Here is a 4,957-nt window from a genome sequence, read left to right as displayed (position 1 = left end):
AATCATGGACATTATAGCTGCTGACCTTTAACATCCCCTGAAAGGAGTTCTGAGTAGAAATCAGAAATTAAGCAGTCACTCTGTGCTCTTGGCAAAATGGACAAAACAGGCCTCTCTATCAAACAGATAGTTCAATATTGTCAGGTAAAAATTTTCTTGAGCCCAAATTCTTACATCTTCTCATACCTAGAAAAACACTAAAATTGTTAACAGTGACAACTACAATGGCTTATATGTTAATACCACAGTAAGAGGCTAAAGCCTACTTGCACAAACCTGGACAGCTGGCTGCCTGGCTATAAGTTTACATAAAGCACCTGTCTACACTGGGTTTGAGACGCATTCTCCTAAAAAAAATGATGAGATTTATTTCATCTGTTAAAGTGCAAGTTGTCACTCTTTCACCTACTTCTGAGAACAGGGTTTGCTATACCTACATTCAAAATGTATACGACCAAACCAAATGGCTCCGTTCTTACAGACAGGGCCACCCAAGTGTTGACTCTGTCTAGACCAGGATCAAATTTCCCGCCAAATGTAACCTGATTCTTATTCTTGCTTGGACTGTTGATTATAATAATTCTTTTACTGATTTTTGGTTTCTGCCTTTTAAATCTACTTGTCTAGTTTGTTCTTCCTAAATGATACAATGGCTTCCCAGACAAAGTAATAGTGATGTAGAGATTCTGGTCACTCTTCAAGATGGACTCCCCTGATGTTCCTCTCTGGTCATAGATCCAATCTTGATTTGGAATTATAGTTTCCCAAAATTCACAGACTATTGGGAATGTGTAGTCTGTGGGCCTAACCTGGTGGGAAACTACTTCAGTAGTTATTCTTACTATTTGCACCCTGTATCTTTCATTGTCTAATGAATTTTGTATCTAAGCAGCTTGAGGCATTTAAGTTGCAAATGATTGTTCGTGCTTCTACAATTTCTCCTGCCTCCTCTAGCTATTACTTGGGGCCCCTGGATCAGAAACACTAAATAAAAGGGTAAGAAGAATATGTTGCTTCAGCAACTTAGGGCCAGTGCCCCTCGCCAACACAGAGCAGTTAAAGACAGATTTCTTTACCCCTTTCCCATCAGCAACAATATTCTCCTAAAAGAAAAGGGGAGAATGAGAGAGTTAAAGCATAGGCAGGTTGCCCAAGGCCCTTAAAGGAGGAGGCAGCAAACATTCCTTTATCCATTCTTTTGCCTTAGTCAGGTAGGACATGTTTCTTTTAAGCCCTGTACTGGTATTGCAACAATATATCTTGCTTGAGAGCTGGCCTTCTTTAGGTCCAGAACTAACCATTACAAAGCACAATATATCTTACTCATGGGTTTGCTTTTCTTAGACTCTATCTTAATGATTATAATTGTAACAAATCTTGCCTGGGAGTCTGTTTCTCAACAACAATATATCTCACCCAGAAACATGGTGCTCCGGAACTCCCCGAACTCCTTCCTTCTGGCTAATCTTGTACTGAAGTTATCTCAGGATGTGTGACTTGGGAAAGGGTCTGGTGGAACTCTTACAACCTCGAGATATTCTTTTTATCTGTTTTCAGCAGCCAGTTGAGAAGTATATAGTTCAGTTCAGTCGCTCAGTTGTGTCTGACTCTGTGACCCCATAGACTGCAGCACACCAGGCTTCCCTGTCCATAACCAACTCCTGGAGCTTACTCAAACTCATGTCCATCAAGTCAGTGATGCCATCCAACCATCTCATCATCTGTCGTCCCCTTCTCTTCCCACTTTCAATCTTTCCCAGCATCAGGGTCTTTTCCAGTGAGTCAGTTCTTTGCATCTGGTGGCCAAAGTATTGGAGTTTCAGCTTCAGCATCAGTCCTTCCATTGCATATTCAGGACTAATTTCCTTTAAGATGGACTGGTTGGATCTCCTTGCAGTCCAAGGAACTCTCAAGAGTCTTAACCAACACCAGAGTTGTTTTTTTTTAAGCAGGGCATTATATGCTTCTCATATGACAACCTGCTTAAAAACTAGTGACGGTGGGAACTCTCTTTCCCCCTTTTGTTAGAGGCTTTCTCTAAACTTTTCACTCTAATAAAACTTTGTTACACAAAGCGCTGAGTGACTGAGACTGTATTTCAGTCAAAACTGAAATTTTTGTGAAATTTTAGTTTTGAAATTTTCGCCTTTAGAGACCAGGAATACCAGCACGATTCACCATAAGCTTTCAGTTTCGGGTGAGGTGCAGGTGGGACCTACTTCTTAAGGTCCTCAAGTTCATACTTCGCTCTAAGTTAACAAGGGCTCACCCCATACTCCTTCCAGGATCTACCTTGAAGGCCACCTGTGACTCTGGGGACCACTCAAAAACCCAGTTAACCTAGGGCTTGGGAAAACATCCTCAGCGCCATCTGGGAGAGAAAGAGATAACAACAAAGACAGGTCTCCCTCTGGAGAGTCCCCTCCCTGCTTGCTCACAGGCAAGTGAGGAAACCAAGGGAGCGCTGGAAGGACCCCCACATGGGGACATCCACAAAGCCCTCAGAGGTTCCTCTGACTGGACAGGAAGTCAAGGCATCTCTCAGGCTCCCACAGACAATTTTGTTGGCAGAATTGGCACAGTGAGCCTGTGGTGGGAGTGGACAAATGCAACCTGAATTCTAGTCAAAGTCCCAAAACAGCCAGGAATGAGCCACAGAGGGAAGCTGGGGGGCAGGCCTCCCCAGCATCTTGCTCTAGCATGACAGTCATGGACCTCAACGAATGCCCCCAATCTGCCAGGACCAAAGAATCTGTGGAGGAGGCCCTGCATGGTAAGGTAATTTTGAACCTAGAGTACTTATTAAATCCCAAGTCATTAATGTTGATATGAGGAGTTCACAATCTCCAAGGTCCAATAAAAATCCCTCCTCAAACACAAAGTTAGAATCAGGAAGATCTACACACCAATGAACAGTTTTATAAGCTTGAGTTTCAAGGGCACACTGTGAAACTGGTGTGCTCCTTCAAGACTGTGCCACTGACATGCTTCTCAAGGACTGTCACTCAGATATGTTCTTTGCTGCAAACATCTTGGCTTCTCAGGAATCTCTTTCCTATTCCCAGGACTTGCCCAGTGGAGATGTGTCCAATTACCAGACGTTCTATAACATTAACTTCAGTGGAGGGAGCACCCAGGGGGCAGCAGAAGATCCTGAGACAGCAAACCCAATATAAGAATCTGAGCAATAAGTTTGTCCCCACTGATAGAAGAGAGACTTACAGGAGGTCCAAACTAGGACAGCATAAAAAGGGTTGGCAGAATAGAGGGCCTATGAGGCCTAAGGGATGAGTAACCTGGGCCAGCAAAAGATATCAGCAGAGTCCCAGAGAAGCAAATTGTGACAGTTAAACCTGAAGAAGAGACAGGGTCCTTCAGAAAGCCACTTCAGAACACAGATTAAGCAGGTTCTGCAATGGATTTTCTCAAGTAAATGCAAAGGATAAGAACAGCCCCTGCAAAAAGGCAAGCTTGCAGCATCCGCCGCCCAGGGCCAGGAACCAGTCAAAAGCAGACTGATTACCGACAGCAGGGCTGTTAAGGATCAGACTCTCATGACAGCTGTTGGACAAATTCAAAGAAAAGATGGAGCTTCACCATCGACTTCATGTCTTGGAGTTAAATTGGTGCAAAGCAGAACTCTGGGCCCCATTAGGTTCACATTACGGCTACACTAGGTTTCTCTCCTACCCAGAGTAAAGGAGAGTGAGGAGAAACTCAGCCTGCAATCACCAAGTTACCCCCATGGGCCACATCTGTCCAAAAACGAGTAAGTAGACCAGTCCCAGGGACAGCAAGTGGACCGTCCCACCCAGGGAGCCAGGTCCCCCTCCAGGCAGAGCCTGCCAACATGGATCAACAGTGACGTGTCCCAGGTTGTTTCTCTCCATTGTCCAAGGCGCTATCTTCAGAAATACACCTCTTCTGGTCAATCAGAACACGGTTTTCACAGCATTCCTGGTAGGAAAACTCTTCTCCAGAAAAAAAAATTCATATTCTGCCAAGACAAAAGTTTTTCTCTCATGTTAGCACATCCTCTATGTGCTAATGGTTTCTTCCAACCACGTATTATTTTGTTTCCTGAAATAAGTGTTTTTTTTTTTTCCCCATGAAAGGTGGTGGCCTCTGTCTGTGCCCTGCTGGGGGGTAGTGAGGGGATCAGGGGCCACTCTTCCCAGGTGCCTGCTTTGACTTCCAAATGTGCCCCTAGTGTGGGAAGTAGAGGAAGGAGGCAGGTGGCAGAGGTGCCCAATAGATGGTGCAGTGACTAAGGAGCCCCTGGCGTCCCACCACCATCTGCAGCCCAGAGGAAAGAAGTTAGGGGCCCACGGCTCATGGTGGCCCCACCCCAGAGTCTCCCCTTACTCCAGCTCCCAGAGCCCAGACAGAGGGATAACACCTACAGCTCTCCACAGAGGACCAGGCTCCCAGAGACAGCGGAGCCTCTGAGCAAGGAAGCTTTCACAGGACTGGGAGCTTGGGACAGACTCATGGTCTGTGATCCAAGGAAGCTCCTAGGGAACATGTGGGACTCAACAGCCCCAGGGTCTATGCTGGTGTCACAGCAAGTGTCAACTATTATCATCGTGTCAGAACCCCAACACATAGGACCAGGACTTGGGAGGGAAGGGCAGAGGCATGGGCCTGCTTGTGTTGTGTTTTCTCCCTGGAGCCACGTCCTGCCTCTGGGCCCCATCGTCCAGGGTGGGCCCAGCAGTAGGGGCTTAGCCAGGGTCTGAGGGGAGGATCTGGGACCTAGATTACAGAGTGACCTCCAGAGCTCAGGCGAGGGAGGCACAGAGCAGGGACCCTGAGCCTGGTCATTCTGTCCCTGTGTGGGGTTAGTGGGAATCCTGTGGGAGATCAGTGTGGGTCTGTTTACAGTGGATAAATGGATAAAGGTGATACACACACGTGCACATACATAGCATAAACAATGAGATATTATTCAGCCTTA

This window comes from Bos indicus, chromosome 8, assembly GCF_029378745.1.
Source record: "Bos indicus isolate NIAB-ARS_2022 breed Sahiwal x Tharparkar chromosome 8, NIAB-ARS_B.indTharparkar_mat_pri_1.0, whole genome shotgun sequence".
NCBI classification, from domain to species: Eukaryota; Metazoa; Chordata; class Mammalia; order Artiodactyla; family Bovidae; genus Bos; species Bos indicus.
Note: the sequence above shows the minus strand (reverse complement) of the source record.